A 19,677-nucleotide genomic window follows, 5' to 3' on the forward strand; every position below is an offset into this window, starting at 1 on the left:
GCAGAGAGATTGTAAGTGTACGCACTGCTTGGCCTCTGGCCTTTTGCTTGAGAAGAGCAGCTAGTCCACGTTGAAAATACCACCAAAACATGAGTTGGGGGATTGTGTGCAAGTAGGACTTGGATTAGGAACTACATATCAGCAAGAGCCTAGAGGTATCTGTAGAGAAAACTTCCCCAAAGAGTTGCTGCCCTCTCATTGCTGCATGACCTGCCTGAAGTGGATTTTAGCAGACTTAGTTATCTTTTTCGTGAATGAACGCTGACATAACAGAACCGCTGCAGCGAGCACAAGCCAACGCCCTTGTTCAGCATCAGCAGGTGCCAAGGGCTGAAGGACAGTTCCTGAGAGAGCCCCAACCACTGCTAATCAAGAAGGCCTTTGCTGAGACTGCAGAGCCTTGGCATCCTTCAAGATCAGACTCATTTCACTGCTTTCTGGGTCAGGCTTGACTCAGGAATTGCTGAAAAATATTTTCTAAGGAATCCCATTTGTGAAGAGAGACAAAGGTATTACACCATGAGCCTGTTGCTGTATAACTCTGAAGAAATAAGCACAGTTCAGCGTTTATGTACAAGTATCTCGGCCTGCTTAGTCCCATGGTCAAACACCAGAAAATTCAGGTAAAGAATTAGACACTTCTTAATTAGGGGAGAAAAATGGGAAAAATAGCTTAAAATCCCATTCCACCTATTCTGAAAGTGAAATTCTACTGTCTAGCCTCTACTGGCACACTCCAGCCACCCACAGCACAGACCTTAGCTTTTGTGTATGGCCTCCCCGCTGACAGATGGGGCAATCCCTAGGTAAAAAGTAAATGAACACTGCTCTGATGTCAGCTGCAGAAAGACTCACAGGCCTGTGGCAGAACACTTTAACCTCCCTGGACACTGTCTTGCTGACCTCAGGGTAGCTGTTCTTAGGCAGCAAGCCTTTAAAAACCAAATTTGACCAGGAGACTGCAGACCAAGAAATCGTCTACAAACTGGATTGTGTTATGGGCCAATGGATTCTTATTCTGCTCCCTGAATTAGCTTTTATGACTCCTTTGTTCCTATGGGTTCATTGCTAGTTGCCGCTCCCAACATTGCCTCTTCCCCTTCTCATTCCTTTCCCACCTTTTGTATTCAAATCACTTTCTTCGTTCCATACACTGCTTCTGTACATCCCTTCACAGAATCTGATGAACTGAGCTCCAGCTCATGAAAGCTTATACTGTATATCTCCAACTGTTAAATTTGTAAGATGCAAATCTACCTTGCTTTCTTATGCCTCTGCAAGAACGTGTTGGGTATAACCCACTGCCCTTCCTCTAAGGCAAGGGTGTCAAAGATACAGCCCATGGAGCCCTATCATCCAGCCCACAATGTTGCCTATGGGTCTTGGGCTAGGCCTCTGCACTGCATGCAGTGCAACATGTGCTGCATGCAATGCCTTTGCTGGATCTACCTCAGATACTGGAGCCAGCCCATGGACCAGCTATGCATTACTGATTCATCCTGCAGGGCCCGATGAGTTTGATGCCCCTGCTCTAAGTGCAGAGTAAAAAGCCACAAAACTCCTTTAGGTTTCAGGCAGCAGAAACAGCTTTCCCCTTCCATGGAAAACATGGACATGGAAAACAAAGGCATGCACAAGTTACAAAAAAGGTAGAGAGAACCTCTGAGGGAAGGGTGAGAATGCAGTGTGTTTAGCTCGGAGAAAGGGACGTTAAGAAAGGACGTGATGGCAGTTTTCAAATATTGAAAAGGCTGCCATGATGGAGGCAGGGTGATGGGAGCTTTAAGTAAAGCAATGGCTTTAGTTTGTAGCAAAATAGACTTAGAACAATGAATGGGCAGCCTAGGGAATCTCCTTGATGGGAGGTTTTCAAGATGAAGCTGGAGAAGCATTGGTCAGGGATGACTTGTAGCAATGACATTTCTGCAGGGCTTTGGGCCAGATGACCCCAGAGGTCTGTCAGGATTTTGGCTAACCATTTCGATCAAAAAGGGGATAGATAGATAGATAGATAGATGTTTTTTCTCACACTGACACTAGCATGAAAGTATTTTCAGGAGCAGCCAGTGTGAGAAACTGCTGCTGTGGTTGGATGTCAGGGAAGCTGCAAGGACCTCTGGGGCTGGTGACTGTGTGCTGCTACATCCTAGTGCTGTACCCTGCTTATGTCAGTCCAGATTTGAATCCACTCCTGCTTAATGCTGCAGGGAAACTTCTTGTGCAATTCATCAATGATTCTGTAAACTGCCTAAGACGTTTTTAGGCAGAGTTTGGCAAGGGGCAGGGAATGAGGAATACAACCCTGAAACTTAGCCCTTAACGCAAGTCTAGGGGTCAGGTTACTATGGGAAATATAACATACTGAAGGGAGGAGGCAGCCCCAGCAGTGATAATGAGGGACACCTGGGCAGAGTAATTAGTAGCCCATCCCTGGCAGATAAAAGCTGATACAGGACCCAGGAAAGGGAAGAAGAAATAAAGGGCTGGGAAGAACAGAAGGAATTGCTATCAGAGAGTGCTGAGGGAGCAGCTAGGATTGTAGCAGGATGAGACTTAAGCTGGTAGTGAAAAGTGGGGAAGTATAACAGCCTTAAAGAGATGGACACTAAAGTGCAGGCATGGGGTTTAAAGAGACCAGGCATCATAGTTCCCTCGGGGAAGGGGAATGTAATTTTTGTTGTTGTGAGAGCCGAGGTGGCCTGACTTTTGGTTATCCTGTGAGGGGGGGACTAGGAAAGGGGTAAAGAGGTGTTCCCTGCAAGAGCCAGGGTGGGCTCAGATACAAAAAAAAGAAGGCAACAGAGCATAGAGGAGTATAGAGAAAAGGGGTTTGTGAAGACTTAGTGAGAGGCAAAGCCAGAATGAGCCCAGAGAGGTGCAGGGCGCACTAAGTCCTGCTGAGAGAAGCAAGAGGGTGGGAGACAGTGGGGCAGACAGGCTTAGGATCTGTTGTTGGGACCGGGGACATGAGACCCAAAATTGAGAGACAATGGAGCACCATGCTAACATCCCTGTGAACTGTAAGCAGCCCCCCTTCTCAGTTAACATCTACTGGGAATTTTATCACATGGTGGGCACTTGAAAGGAGGTGAACTTTGTGTGAGAGAAGCTCCAGGGCAGGAAGAAAGAGCAGTGTTACCTGCCCTGTACACGGAGCAAGCTTCCCACACTTCTCCGATCCCTCCAGTCAATCACTTGCCCATCATTCATGAGATGATGGAAGGAGGTCCATGGCCTATATGGATGGCTTTCTAGCTAGAGTTGGAGCAGGTTGTTTCTCATCCTTCTTGGGATCTGCAGTGAACTGACATGTTCCAATGCTGAAATGCAAGAGGCTGAAATAATGGCAAGACATCCCTGGTAGAATGTGTCCAGGCTTCCCCTCCCTGCCTTTATATAACTCTGCTTTTATTCATGCCTAGAGCAGGTTACTTGCTAAGGTCTTGGTGGGAGGCACCCTGGGTTGCAGGTGCTTCAGAATATGCCTAGGAGACACCAGTTGTAATCGTTGCAAAGGTACAATACACGATGTTACAGAGGAGAATCATTCCCCACCAGCAAAGAGAAAACATGTCCAGCAGAGGCACGGGTGAGGTCTTGGGTGACACTGCCCCCCTCCATGCCACCTGTATCCACTGGATGATTTTGGTGCAGGACTGAGCCCATCAAGAGCAGTACATATGGGCAGACGTACCCAGGACCCTCCACCCTTTTGCATTCATAAAGAAAGATGACAAGGTGCAATTTCATTATATGGGACATGACACTCCTTAGACCTTTGTTCATTTGTTTTCTTTGCCCTTTGTGTCTGCACTCCTGTATGTCCATGGTAGCTGAACTGCCTCTATGAACTCCTGTTATTTTGCTATTCAGTTTCTTGGTGTCTGAGCTCTTGGAAAACAGAGATACAGCAACCTCAAAGGGAGAGGAAAAAAAAAAATTAAATGCAATTCCTTCCCAGGCACACCAGTTTCCCCCTGTAGGCCAAATATGTTGACCTAGAGGGTATCCCTCACTTCCTTCTCTCTTCTGGATCCAGGTCCAGTTATCAGGAGTATTTTCTATACCCAGGCTGGCTTTACCCAGCCTAGGCACTATCCCTCTCCTAGCAAACGGTCTCCCCATTACTCTGACATATGTTATGCTGCAGACACGCAGCAGGCTTCACCCACATTAATTGGATTGTACATCCTGGCCTTAAACCGGTGTTGTAGGTAGCACTGTCTTGCCTTTGGATGGCCAAATGCACGCTTCCTCATTGTTTGTTCACTGTGTAATTAAAACTACCTTCTACCAGGCACACACACCTCTGGGTAGGGCTTTACCTAGATTTCAGGTAAGCTTGTGGGTTGGCTACCGATACGAGGCAGAAACAGATCTACAGCCTCACCTTTTTATTTGCTTGCACTCTAAAACACGCAAACATTTATCCCAAAGTCTATCTGACTACTTGTGACAACATAGATTCTCACCTATAATGTCTGGGGAGACTTGAGAGGTGGGAAGAGGGTGGCACAAAGATTGGAAGCAAACCTTCTTGAATTTGCCAAGTTCTGTTCTCCAAATTTTGCTCCACCCTACACCCCATGTTTATAGATGGCTTGTTCTAATAGTCTAATAAATGACCTCTGATTGGTTTTATTTAAATTTCTTTGTTTCACTGAATTTTTTTTTAACTGGATGGAGTGGGATCTCTTGTGAACTTGGAAGATGTCAGTTGCTTGGGATGTATATCCTTGGGAAAGGAAAAGGGTGTGGAATGCTGTTCAAGACTGTCCTGCTTCTTCCTGTCCTTAGCTTATGGTCTTCTGACAAGGCTGCTTTGTTTTTACAAATTTTCAAATTGGATATCTTAACAAAAATATATCTAGTTTAGTAAAATAGCATCTAATACATTTTGGCTATATTAATCTCTACTACTAATATTTTAAGACAAAGCTAGGATATAGCATATTTGGATTATTTAATGTATAGTCTTCTCTTGTGTTTCATTTCAGGCCTTGTGCTTTAATTGTCTCGTTACTGGCTTAGTTAGACATGTGGATGGCTTCCTTTAACTCTGCTGACAAAGCTAGTTGTTACATCTGCAAAGGTTCACACTGGTTATACAGAAACAGGCTTTTGGGCTTTCTGCTTCGCCACACTTGGCCTAGGTCCCTTGAAAATGGCTATGGCTAGGAACAGCTTCAGGGTCAAATTTAAAAGTACCAGACTTCTGGAATACCCTGCTGCCATGTATGCTGGTGCATCCTATTTTTGATTTCATGAACTTCCCTCTGACTGACCAAAGCCCATATATTGAGCAAGCAAGATCCTTTCCTGTCTACGTAGCCATGTGCACCTTAGGTTGGACAGATATAATGGGCCATCAATGACCCCAGCCCAATTTGGAAAGCCCATGTGCTCAAAGCTCACTATTTCTTCAGGGACACTGGTAGCCTTCCCAACACACATGCAGTTGGCAGCAAAAATTGCCTCCCAAACCTCCTTTACCCCATCAATGCCAAGCTGTATAGCTACTGAACAGCAACAGTCTAGGGCAGTGGTTCCCAACCTTTTTTATACCGTGGCCCGGTAAGAGTGGGAGCGGGATGGGGCTCACAGAGCTGGCTGCCTCCCTCCTGGGGCTGCCCCTCCATGCAGCTTTAACCCTGGAAGCCGCTTGCCTGGGCAGATAGATGGGGGTCTGAATGGGGGGGCTCATGCCACGACCCAGCAGCCAACCCACCATGGCTTAGTATGGGGCCACGGCCCGGTAGTTGGAACCTCTGGTCTAGGGTGGGCAGTTTCTGACTGGTATGCCTACCTTTATTTGCATGTCTTGATGTTGAAGAGCTGGGGGAAAGCCCACCTTCTTCAGGAGTTCTCTCAGGAAGATGTTCTGGACCCATTACTGGTCAGACTGGGTCTGCAAGACAGTTATGATTCCACCACTCAGTGTTTGTAGTCCTGCTGCAGGACCTGCAGACCGCAGAGGGGAAGTCTAATGCTATTAAAATATCTATCATCTACCTTTACACACAGCCTACAAGATCATAGGAAAGTAGGGCTGGAAGGGACCTCATGAGGTCATCTAGTCCAGCCCCCTGCTTAAGGCAGGATCACCCTCGACTAAGGCATCCCTGCCAAGTGTCCGTCTAACCTGCTCTTGAAAGTTTCCAAGGATGCAGATTCCACAACTTCTCTAGGTAGCCAGCTCCAGCGCCTGACTACCCTCAGAGTCAGAAAGTTCCTCCTAATCTCCAGCCTAAATTTCCTCTGCTGCAGCTTGAGGCTGTTGCTCCCATGAGGCCTCCTGAGCAGGGCATACTATCATCTCAAGGCAAGCAACAGCAGCCATGCCCCATGCTTGGCTCCTGTTGTCATTAATGAAGCTCCAGTTAGGGTAACAGGTAGGACTCTGGTCTTTGGTTGGAATTGTTCCTTGCTACCAGTTGGAAGGGCAGTCATGCACACCAATCCAGAGTGTGTCAAGCCAGAAGTGGCTTATACTTTACTGAACTGGTAAATTAAGATAATTTCTGCAGAGATACTCAGAAGAGCCCTCTTACAACATAATGCAAAGAAGTCAGCAGTCAGGTCAGCCCACACAACACCAAAGTCCCACCGCCTCAAACAGCTGAGGGCAGCAACAGCATGGATGCCTGTACTCAAATATGGCTATGCTGTGTGGCCCCTTGAGGGTGACCATCATAGAGGACAGTCCGGTTGTCCTCTATTGATAGGAAACTGGATGCCCTTATGTCCTCCATTTTTCTCTTCAAGATCAAAATAAAGGCACTGGGTTTCGTATCAATAAAGGACAGAGTAACAGAAAACCAGAATGTCCTCTTGGTCCACCCTAGGACCCTTGCACCGAAACTAGGGGAGCTCAGGTGCTGATAGGCTGAGTTCTCTCTGCAGTGAAGAAGTTTCCCTGGTCACTGCTGACCTGAAAATGGATTTGAACAGGGAACTGTCACTTTAGTCATCGGTATCCCATTACCTGTTGTTGTGATCCATTCAGTCTCCTATGCCATGAAAAAATATCTGCTCCCCCTGCCCAGCTTACAATGAATCAGATGTTTCAAGGGCAGCACAGTGCATCAGATGTTTTAAGTGACAAGCAAGCTTGGGACAGGAAAAGCAGTGAAGAACAGACCCCAGGCGCAGCCGGAGGCTCAGAACATGAGACGGCATTTATTTTTAGATTTGTGTATTGCTTCAGATGTGGCATGAGACATTTTCATCTCGTCATTCCGATGTCATCATAAGCCACCCACGCTTCATTTTAAATAGCTGATAAACTTCAGAGTCTCAGTGAAGGGGCGGGGGGATAAGTAGAAGGCCTGTTCTCTCTTTAGGATAGTAAAGCAGCACAATAAATAAAGTGCCATAGCATTTATTACTAGCGCTACAGTGAAAGTGCTGAATGTATGTTTGAAGAATGGCATGATCCACTCTACTGCTCAGACTGCTTCGATTCTCACTCCTGCTTTCACATCCAGATCCATACTGAGCCCCAATACCACAGCATTTCTAGATCACTTCCTGCTCAATTTGGCTGAGAAAACCTAGCCTGGGACCTTGGTTCAACCTCTGTGGTACATCATTTTGCATCTTGGCATTGTTGCAGACTGTCACATACTGTCAAAATCCCTTGGTTTCCTTTACCCCAACCACTGCCCCCCTTTTCATACGTTCTTACTGCTTTCCCTCCCCTCACTTGGTAGATGCTTCTCTGGAGTTCTTGTATGTACCTGTATCTGAGCATCTCAAAATCCTTACATTCATCTCAAACCCCCCCCTCAGTGGAAGGAAAGCTTTATTAACCCCATTTTACAGTAAGGAAAAGGTACCAAAAGAATGACACACCTGCCTGTAAAGGAAACTGAGCCCACAGTTCCAGTCCACACCCTTAAACCTGGGTCATGCCTGGGTCTCTTCCTCTGATCTCTTTGTTAAGGCTACAGCACTGTCTCCTACCTTTATCCTAACCGTAAGTTTCTCCAAGACCTAGTTTTCATCCCAATTCTTAGTCGAAGACCCGGAGAAGCAGGAATACTTTTTTCCATACAGCCCCTTTACTTAGAATTTCCTTCCCATATTGTACACCATACAGCCACACTTTCTTCATCCAAATCTTTTTCATCTTCTGGCACCAGGTCTGTCAACAATCTCCTTGCTGAAGTAACACTTCTCTGCTCCACGCTGTCATCTGCCAAACCATCTGCCTCGGAGAGTGGGGCAGGGAGTATTTCTTCAGCGGGACTATTGTGATCATCTAGACCATCTGCACAAAGGCCATCAAATTTCAGCAATTCCCACATCTCACTTTGCATGACCCCAATTAACACAGCTCTAGTCTGCTTGCTTTTTGTTCTTCATTGTATTAATGGAGATATTTCTGCACTCTGCTAATATTGGGACCCACTCTACAGTGCAAGAAGGGTTGAAGGTTGGGAACTTGAATTAGAAAAATTAAGGAAACCATTATCTGTGCAAGAGCCTAGCTCCCTGGAAACAGAGGAAGCATAAAATGGTGCCAAGCTGAATGAAAACATTTCGAGAGAGGATGTGCGCGCCCCACACAAGTCCTTTCTCCACAGAACGTTTCCCTTGCACGAGGAGACTTCCCCCTGGCTGCTGAAAACCTAATGCATAGTAACTCAGTGCATTAATGAGTGTGTAGATGGACCTACAGACATCCAAATAAAAATACTCTGTATCAGACGAGCAAATTCGGGAAAGAGAGAGAGAGAGAGAGAGAGAAGATTTAGAGTTTTGCTTCAAAATGTAACTAAGGCTACTTGCAAAATAATACTAGTTCATGAAAAATTGAGATTTCAAAATGTATTTTTGCTCCAGTGCAGAATGCGAGAGGTCTCAAGAGAGATGAGCTGTAGACTAGGCAGCTGCTAGCTACTAGAGCATTTGCACAGTACGGAGGAGACATGGGTTTGAATGTCTGCTAGTTCCAAAACAGGGAATTGAACCGAGTCTTGCATCCCTGGCAAGTACTAGCTCTGCATTTTCTTGATTTCCATTCTTGACTTGAGAATGAAGACTTTCCCAATGAGACTTACACTGAAACCACTGAAAACAAGATGCTTCATGGAAATGTACTGAAGTGGTAATTCATAATGGGGAGGAGGAGGGAGCTTCCTCGAACTTTTTCTATAATTTCCAAGGTCAGAAGGGATCATTGCAGCTGTCTTGTTTGGTTTCCTGAAAACCAGTCTGTGCAATGTACCTCCATGGAACATTTAATTCTGATAGAAAAACTGCCTATGACAGGGAATCCACTCCAGGCTTCAGTACACTGTTCTAATAGTTAATTTACAATCGCTGTTTCAAGTGTTGTCCTTAAGAGAGTCTGTTTATTCAGCCCGACCTGAAGGAAGAGCCAGTTGGTGGCTGATCTGGAGGATGTCTTGGTGCAGTAGCACTTTGATGCCACAAGCAGAGCTCTTTGAAGACTAGATGCTCCTCGTGCTTTGCCACCGCAGATTTTAGCATATGGCTACCTTAGAAAGCAGCCGAGTTGTCTTCAGACAGGCTCTATGGCTGCTAGCCCCCTGATTAGCAGCATCTAGTCAAAGTGTATATTTATACTGCACTCGGGAGGTGCAAGGACAGCACATATTGGCACAGCCTTACTGGCTCAACTCCAGTTTACTTGGCCAACAACAGCAAGGAGCCTCACAGCCTGGACTTCAATAAGGTTCATCATCCAAGTACATACTGAGGGTTAGGTAGCTTGTACTACACATGTTTGAAGGTTGTTTTGGTACAGCTTCTCTACTCCTGGTATGCAAACTAACCCACGGAAAGCAAGCTCAGGTATCTAGGTGCCTGTGCAACCCATCATATCACTGGTTAAAGCATGGACATGCTCAGTGGCCCACTAAGAAACAGTTCTAACTTTCATTAAAACCATAGCAATGGTGCTAACACCCCAGCAGGGTTTCTTTAATTTTTTTAAAAGAAAAAACAGTAGCTTAGAGAGCAACTTGTCACTGCATCATCTCCCTGACTACAAACGGCACTGGCATCTCTCCCCATGGAAGCTGACATGTTGCTGATGCTTCTGATCAGGCCTCCTGCTGGGAAGTAGATTGAGAAGCTCGCCATTGGAACAAAGTGGGAGAAGTCTGCCTTGCCTGCTGGCTACACATTTTGTAGCTAAAAATACTGGTTTAAATACTGTTAAGTGAAGAAAGGAACTTAAACAAATCTCAGCATTAGTGAGGTGTTTCCTTCTACCTCACCATTGCCAATAACCCATAAGGTGATAAAAAATGACATTCTAGTCTTTACTACCACCTTTCGGTACTTTTAGGAATTGGACCTTTTTAAATTCAGGTTTTAAAAGGAGAAATGGATCACAAGTGGAACAAACCTCTTTTCAAGGGATATTCTTAACCCCTGTCAACAGCAATACTGGCCTACTTCTTCAATAGACTTTCTTCAAAGGGCAAGGCTCTGATTTCCCATGCAACTTCAGTGTTACTCAGTCCCTGCCTATTGTAGGCAGGTAGTTTCTCAAGCCAGAGCATCCCGACTTTTTTTAAAGTAGAGCAGCTCACATCTACATCCAGATGACTAGATTCATAGACATTATGAGCCATCAGATACCTACTTAAGACTAATTAGTTTATACTGCATTCCTTGATGGTTTAATGTACTGAAAGTGTGCAGGCTAATTCTGTAACCCTCAAAGACATCCAATTCAAAGACAGTAATTTTCTCCATCCAGTGGAGTATTCCCAGATGTAATCCAGAAAACATTAGTGTTATTGAGTTTCCTATACATTTCTAATGCTACTATCCCCACCCAGGAGCAATGCAAAGAGACACTTTTGGGCCTTGTTAGACCTTACATTGTCAGACAAACAAATGTTAATCGGCTTAGTGCTGATCGGCTTTCTGAAGCAGTCGCGTGGCAAGGTGAAAAACATGTTCTGACTGCCCCTCACCTGCGCAGCTGTGACTTGCTACTAGAGGCTTGGTGAGCAAGGGCAGGATTAAGAACAGGACCTGCTTGATCATGGGCCACTTGTGCCACCCTAGTTGGGGGGGGGGGGGGGGGGGGAGGCACATGCCCCCCCCCCCAGCGACCAGTCAGTGACTGGCAGGGTCCCCCCACAGCCAATCTTGAAAACTGGGAAATGGCTGTGGCACTTTATCCGGTGCTCCCACTCCTCGGCCAGTGCTCGCAGTGGGGGGCGGGCACTGGTGCTCCTGCCTGTCCCTCCTGCTGGTTGCCTAAGCAGGGAGCATGGCCTTCAGGGGGTGCACCAACACTCTCAGGGGCTGCACGTGCACCCCCTACAGATCACCACTGTGTTCGATGCTCCCGCCGGGCAGAGTGGACCCACCCACCAGCTTCCCCCGGGGCTCTCTGGTCTCAATGGAGCTGACACAGCAGCTCCACACTGAGACAGGGCCAGGCCACCAGGCTTAAGCCCTGACAGCCCTGCTCTCAGCAGGGAGTTGCTGTCGGTGTCAGCTTCAGGGATGCAGCCTTGAAGCTCGGTTGCTCTGAGCTCCTTTATTCTTTGGAGTGCAGGGAGTCCTGTCCCTGCCCCCAGGCCACCGCCAGCAGGAGCAGACACAGTCGGGGCAGCGGCAGGAGGCACTGTGGCTGCAGCACTTGCGCTGCCCGACTGTTTGGGGAGAGTGGGGGGAGCTCTGTGCCCAGTCCCACTGCACCCTGGTGTCCCTACTCACCCCGACGCAGGAGGAACCACTGCATCTGGGGATACTGGAGGACTTCAACTTGGGCGAAATAGTTGTGGAAAGTGGCCAACAAAATTAGGCAGATTGCAGATAATCCTGCCCTGGAGTGGCATAACTTAGAGCACTTGTTATTTAGCTTAAAGTCACTTAAAAGTTGTTAACATGTACTCAGTCTAGGGGTTAGGAGCTCCAGAAGTCTCCTAAACTTACTGTGTGACAAGACTGTGCATCTGAAAGGCTGTACTACTCTTCACCCATCTCTCATTAGCTACTTTACACAGGTCCTGTCCCAAATTGTTCTATGGAGTAAGCCAACAGACAAATCGACAGCTTGCACAAAGACCTGGACCTCACTGCCACCTTTCCAGGCAATGCTAGATTTGGACTATTCCCAATCACCAAAAAAGGGAGACACATTGCAGCAAGACATTAGCTAAGAACAAGAGCTAGGGTAGGATTCTCTCTCCCTCGAGTCATTTTGTGGCTCCAGTGACCTGAGCTGTGCCATCTGAGCACCTCTCACTCTAATAGATTCACCTTCACATGCTCTATGGAGGCATGAAAACATCCCATTTCTTGGTCTCAACACTCAAGAAGGAAGAGGACAAGGGACCTGCCCAAGATCATGCAAGAAATCTGTGGCAGAGCAGAGAATTGAAATAAAATTGCCCAAGTCTCAGCCTTGTAATCTAAAACAGGTTAGCCTTGGTGACTGCAGCTGGCATGTCCCGTGGAATACTGTCATCATGACTGATTCATCGCAGCAAGTAGATTTCTGTCTCTCTCACAAGATCATAGCCTGTTCATGGCTTCAGAGATTAAAAACAAGGCTTGAATCTAAGGCCAACAAGGTGCAGGGCACCAGCATATATCAAACTGGCCAGTCTTACCTGGAAGGTGGCCAGCTATGTGCAGAGCCAGCTTTCAGGTACAATGCACTGCCAGGAAGTGAAAGGCTTGTGAATCACTCCAGCCAAGGCTGCTTCTGAGAGAAGAGGGTACAGTCTACTCATTTCCAGAAGAAGGAAAGCAGAATTTCTGGCTACTCATGAGGTGCATGCAGGGCTAGGAATGAATCCAACACAACCCCAGACAGAGCAGCATCTTCAAAAACCCCAAACCTAGGCTTCAGTGGAAAGGAAGGTACAGCGCTTCAGCCACTGCCTCAGACAGAGGGGATGCTCATTGAAGTGAGAAATCTGTCTTGCAAGAATTGAACCAGAGCACTTTCCAAGGGGCCAGTGACAGTACAACATACCTCTGATCACTAAAATCACCGTTAATAAATGAAAAAAGATACAATCTTGGGTTTTTCTAATACATGTAAAGGGCACAATTAAAAAAAAAAAGGGGAAGGGGATTTCTTTATTTAATCCAACAGACTGAAGTAGTAATTATTGATGGATACTGACTGTACAATATACCTATAGGACCTTCATCAAATGATTTCAAGTTTCTCCAGGCAGAACCCTCCTCTGATTGCTCAGTGAAGTGTCATGCTCCTCAATAATTCCTGTAATATATTTTTAAACCACGTTGATATTACCAGTCCAGGGACAATGCTCAGAAGCCCTGATCAGTGCCCCCGTGTGCAGAAACCACACACTGGAATTGCAGCTGCAGTTCCCAGAGCTGCAAGAGACAACAGGCAAGTACAAGAAAATAGGAGCACTTAGCAATATTGAGACGTTAAAGATTATGGTAATAAGCAGCAGTGACAAGGCACCAGCTGTTTAACCACTATCAAGTGTTTTGCAGGCATCATGCCAAAGGTGGGTTTTAAAGGGTAGACAGAGCATTTTTACAGGAACCCTGCCAGGGCACTGACACAAGCAGGCTTAAAGTCATTTTCTTTTTATAAAAAGGCATTTAAGGTGAGTTACCCATGCTTGCATTGTAACGGCAGTTAAAGGGAATACAGCTGTGCCCACAATTCATAGTCAATGCCTTCTAAATATGAAGGAGGCTGTTCTGTTAAAGGCAACGTATAGGCACTATCTGGGCCCAGAAGATGCCCCCTGCCAATGGACGTGGCTGTTGGTGGCAGGGAAGAGGGGTGAGTGAGGGCAGTACAGATGCAGCCCTTGCTCACCCTGTAGCTGCTTGAGCCTGCTGCCCCTCCACCCCCACTACCCACCTCTGCCTTGCTTGAAACGTCTAAAGCCAAAATTGTGGCTTAACCCCTCTTCCCTAAGGTGCCACTCAATCCTGGAGGCAGCTATGTTAGGATGAAACAAAGGGCCACCAAGGTCTGCTTTGCTCAGCATCAGTACATGTCAGAACTGGTCCAGCCTAAAAAAACTGGACTTCCAACAGCAATCAGCATCCAGGAACGAGGGGTCGTTCTGCTAGACTGCCCTAAGAATCCCCGCATGGTGAGCCTGCTCAGACAGCTCCTACACGAAAAAGACTGTGCTCCTTACAAGATGTAGTGATGGCCACGTTCACTTAGAGCAGAGATGCAGAGAAGCACTAGCAATGTGCCCACTTCTCACACAAAGGCCCAGTGGTTAGAGTGTTTGCCCAGAAAGGGGAAACCTGGGTTCAAAGTTCCTCCTCAGCCTGAGAGGAACCATACCCACGGTTCCCGGTTCTCAGGAGGGTGCTCTGCCACCGGGTGGGTTGAGTGCAAACACTCTCCGATCCTCCGCTGAAGCTGTAGAAAAAAAATACACAAGGGTCTTGGTGTAACCTAGCAGTTCAGGCACCCACCTAGAAAGGGAGTGTTATGGCTTCTGGTCCAGAGTTGCTTCTCAGTTTACATTGAAAATCCTTAAGACATGATACATAAAAGAGGAGGAAAACATAGGATTAAAAGGAATAGCACCACCTGCTACACATATTTTGCCTGGAAGGTAGAAGTTGGGACTAAGATCATTAGCATGGCCCTTGTTTTTTGTAGTAAAGATCCCACCCCAAACGACTTCTCCTCAGTGCACTTGAACTAATGCAAAAGCAGAACCATGAAAAGTTTCTAACTCGTTAGAATGATTAGCAATGGCTTCTTATTGCAGTGTCAGAGGACTACTGAAATCCTGGCTTCCACAATACTGATACGAGGGCGCAGAACCAGCCTGTTACCTCTACTCAGTTTGTGTCTAGCTTCCACTTCCCACCCACAAAAGGTATAAAAATTACCTCTTCCACTCTTGCCAACTACTCCTTTCCTGGTAATACTCTGAAGTCATGTAAGCAGGTCTGGACTGTTTTCCTTAGCCTGGTTTTTGGTCATGAATGTCCTCATACAATTCGTCACCCAGGTCATGTGAAATAGGGGGTTCTCCCAGGGGTTCAGTAGTTCCACCCTCTGGATTTTGCCAAGCATGGAGAAAGAAAAATCCCTGTAAGGAGCTGGAGGGCTCAGGCACTAAAACCCAGCTGCAGAGCGTTAAGGGGACAATAGCCACCAGATTACCAGACTGGCTCAACTGACAGAGATGAGAGCCGGGGCTCAGAGGAAGACAAAAGCTCCCAAGAAAGGAAGGGAGGATGCTGGTGCTGAGACAGAAGCACGGGACAGTCACCCCTCCAGGTCTGAAGGAAGACCAGAGGTTTAGTTTGTGTTTTTCCTTTGTACTTGTAGTTGTTTGGCTGCTGTGGCGAGATGACTTTTGTTTGCTGGAATAAGATGACTAGTTTTGCTTGTGGAGACAAGCTCTTGGGATATGTAATAGAGGGACTGGCTTTTATAAAAGAAACTGGTTCCCGAGTCTGCCCAAATGACAACTTGCTACAATCCACTTAACATGCAGGATGACAGCTGGGTTCCCAGCACATCAGACCTGAATGAGAACCCAGAGGAAACTTCTGCAAAAAGGCCCATCAGAAGTTCAAATCTCACCAATTTGAAACATATGCAAGCTAGAAAGAACGTGCAAGACTGTCGCATGCCAGCTCCACCTTGTCTAGCATAACTGCACTGAAGAGGACTTCCTTTATAACCACTGGCAAAGGAAAAGTGCCGGTGAGAACTGGCTCCAGATGGTAGGCCCTTTGGTGACTTTCTTCAGGGAGCAGACGCAGACATTCTGGGAAAGGAGCAGAATATCACATTAATGGGCACTAGAAAACCAGCAATAACTAGAAACATTCAAATAGTCAATATCAGCAAATCCAGTATTTAACCTAAAACTGATTTTTATCCCACAGCCCCTCAAGCACATCATATTGAATGTTAAAGATCTTGTGGTACCAACTCTATTTGGAAAAGAAGGTCCGGTTAATACAAAAAGTCAAATTCACATAATTCAGTGTTCAAATAAGGTTAATTTATCACCTTTGAAAATACCTCATAATTCAGAAGCAAATAGCAAACTGTCTTCTTTCACAGGCAATACCACAGTCCAGATCTGCAGCACTCACCTGGAGTCCTAAGCAAAGGTAAGGGAAGTGGCAAGATTTGGTAGAGAAGCCTGGAAACAGGTATTCATTTTGTTAAAAGAGAGAAGCAGAAATTAATCTGAATAGGGCAAAATGCCAATTCAGAGCTGAAGGGGAGGCTCCAGCAGAACCTCCTCCTCCACTGGAAGGAGTGGGAGTTTGCGTGGGGCGCACCTGGAACTGCTGTCGCAACTGAATACAACTGGAGAATTTTTTTATTGAGCATCTCTAATACTATCTGGGTGCTTTGGTAATTGCTTACATCTACTCAGTTGCACTGCTCTGTAACTCCAGATTCATCCATCTATCCCATCGCAACCCCTGGCATGCCACGGCAAAGCAGACTTACCCTTTTGTAGACAACAGGCTGCCCATAGCAAAGGAGGCCCTAAAGCTATCTGACTGGGGGAAAGTGTCCACATTGTACATTATACACACTTATTAAAAAGCACGCAAAGCTAAAGGCTGAAGTTGTGTAGGCTCTGTGAAAAGCTTTGGCCCTACATATTGTTTGGTGAGCAAATAATACCCAAAGCAAAACTGAAAAGATTAGTACAAGAGTAAGATGTCTACATAGGCATACAATAGCCTATTTTAGTGACTCCCAACTAGGGTACCATGGCACCCTTGGTGTGCATTGAGATCCTTTTAAGGGTGCCACACAATACTAGTGTGAAAACACCTACAAGAGTCACAAGATTGTAGAATCATCACAAAGTAGAGCTGGAAGGGATCTGCAGAGATCTAATCCACCTCCTAGCAGGATCATCCCCATCCAAGCCAGCCTATACACATCCATTGCCTATTAGTAAGACTGCAGTCAACCTACACAACCACAAGGCATAACACCCTAGCCTGCCATAGGTGGACAACAGTGGCTAACATGCAGCAGCTGCAAAGGCTGTTAAAATGCATTACAGATCTAAGAAACAGGCCATGACCCTGCTAGAGAGGAAGGCAAAAAATGCCCAATCTGTGCCCATCCGACCATAACATAAAACTCCTGCCTGACACCAAATATAGCAACCAGTGTGACCCTAAGCAGAGGGGCGAGACCCTCTAGCCAGACACCTCCAAGCTTTAGTCTTAGCAGGAGCACTGGCACATCCCAGTCCAAAAAGTCCCAGCCTCGGCTGCAGTGTACACCCAGTGCTCCTGAGGAAGGAACCTCCATCTCCTGAGGCACGTAGCAACAGGAGATAAACCCTGACATTTTAAATAGGCATCCACGGTGTCAAAAATATTCTGACCTGTTGTATTCTGAGCTCTGTAACAGAAACATTATTTTGTATTTTTCTGTAGTTAAGAAATGAGTAAAACCCAAGACCTGGCACTTTCCCAAGGGATGCCTTGAGCCCCCAAACATTGAGAACTACTGGCCTATTTCATCTCCATACCAAGCCTTCAAGATTCAACATGTACAGCTTGTCTATACTGGTCACAAATATTAAATACAACCCTTGCCCCTAACTGTTTACACTGGGGTTTTTAGCACAGGTGAGGGAAGCCCAGAAAGGGGAAAAGCTAGGTTAAAAGGTTCCTCCTCTTGCTGTGTTAAACACATTTACAGTAGAACCGCCATCACGATAGGGGTTGGATCAGTACAATTTTGGCAAACAAGTTATCCACACACGTTCTACACTGAAATAATTATATTTGTGCACGACTCACATTTGACAAGGTAAGTATCTTTTTAAAAGAGAATTAAGAATTTTTTTAAAGTACAAGAATGAATCAACTGGTATTAGTAATTACTGTCTAGATGCTGAATTGGATGCAGGTCCTTCCTCCTTTGTTCCGTTTTCCTTTTTCTAGTGGTGAAAAACACAAGTCTTGAAATAAGTCAGCAGCCACCACCTCACAATAGTTGTAACATGGATGGTCCTTTCATTTTTTTGCCGTCCCAAAGACAGAAGCTGTGATTGCAGTAAGCAGTTCTCCAGTACAGCTTTCCCAGTGGTACATTTGAACGCGATAACAGGACACTAAGTGGCCAAATACAAGTCAACAGCGTGCTCTTGTTGTGAAGATCTCTAGCATACTGGAACATCACTTGTGAATCAGGGAGCCAGTCTTCTGCTCTATTCAGCACTGGTGAAGCCGTGCTTGGGAGTACTACGTTGTTTTGGGCCCACACTTCATAAGCGATGTGGGCAGGTTGGAAAAAGAGTCCAGTCGAGAGTGACAAAAAAAGATTAGAGGCCTGGGAAGCATGACTTACAACAGGCTGAAAGAACTAGGGTTTATCCTAGAGAATAAAGACGGGGGTTACAGCAATCTTCAGATACCTGAAGGGTGATGAGAGGATGGAGATAGACCGTTCTCTGTGGCCAGAGGGACAAGACTACTAGCAACGGACTCAAGCATCAGAGGAAATTTCAGTTGAAGATTAGGAGGAACTTTCTGACTATGAGGGTGGTCAAACACTGAAACAGGCTGTCTAGGGGAACTGTGAAGTCTCCATACCTGGAAATGCTCAACAGCAGACTGGACAGATGTACGTCTAGGATGGTTTAATCAGGGATAATCCTAACTTGAGCAGGGGGCTGGACTAGATGACCTCGTGAGGTCCCTTCCAGGCCTCTTTTCCCATGATCCTAAACAAGGGCATGCCACACCACCTGCATCAGGCAGTTGCCATTAACCATAACCAGCCCCGTCAGCACAGTGTTAAGATGTGTAGATTACATACCAAGGTTTTCTGACAGATCCCTACAGTTTAAAAATTCAAATCAGAAATTGGTTAAATTAGCACTCCCAACATTTTTCTCTGTTGCTCCTAGTGGTAGTAAAAAAAGAGTGTAGACCATGGCTATTGTACATTTAAAGAAATGCAACACAAGTTAATACATATTCTGGTATCCATGGAGACAGACTTTAGTGCTATACCAACTTAACACTGTACATGCCAAGACTTACTGTGCATGCCCAGAATTTTTTTGCAACATTAAATTGCTCCTTTAAACTAGTATATACAAAACATAACCATCACAATGTGCTGAACAAGTAATCTACAATTTTACAAGGGTTTCTAGCTGAGGGCCAGAGCATCCTGAAATACTTTTTTTTCCCCATTTAATAAAATAACCACATGTAATTGAGGAAGTGGCTTAAAATACTTTAGATTTTAAAGTCAGACAACCAGGGCACAAAGTTTCAGCCTCAAACAAAGGCAGACAAGGTTCCTTTGGTGAATTTGATATCTTTTATTAGACCAACCCAAATAGTTGGAGAAAAGTTATTAAGCAAGCTTTCGGGTTCAAAAACCCTTCATCAGGCTAAGGAAGTTTCAGCAGTTGGTGTGTGCTCTTCCTAGATGGAAGCCTCAAACTTTTTTTTGGTTGTTTTTTTTTTTTTTTTTAGTGGACTCATAATGCCTAAAAGGCATTGCAATGAAAAACAAACTTTATTTGTAAAAGCTTCTATTTTCACTGAGGGATTTCTATAGGAAAAGTATCCATTGTATAAAGCAAGTTTGAACCAAGGCAATCTCTACAAATGCAAGCAAGGACAGAAAGTACTGAAAGATACTGCTGAAGAAAGGTTTAATTAAAAAAAAAAAAAAATCAAGAAGAA

General features: G+C 45.7%; 1 long non-coding RNA gene across 1 annotated transcript in view; it reads right to left on the reverse strand.

Annotated features, from left to right (window-relative positions):
- Window positions 1-7,059, reverse strand: part of LOC112550498 — a 16,262-nt gene extending 9,203 nt beyond the window's left edge. Inside the window, exons 1-2 of the long non-coding RNA XR_003094384.1 lie at window positions 6,986-7,059; window positions 5,807-5,908 (exon numbers count right to left, since the gene is read on the reverse strand). This is a non-coding gene — a long non-coding RNA (uncharacterized LOC112550498). The remainder of the gene's footprint in view (window positions 1-5,806; window positions 5,909-6,985) is intronic.
- Window positions 7,060-19,677: the final 12,618 nt, after the last annotated feature.

This window comes from Alligator sinensis, unplaced genomic scaffold (assembly GCF_000455745.1).
Source record: "Alligator sinensis unplaced genomic scaffold, ASM45574v1 scaffold370_1, whole genome shotgun sequence".
NCBI lineage: Eukaryota > Metazoa > Chordata > Crocodylia > Alligatoridae > Alligator > Alligator sinensis.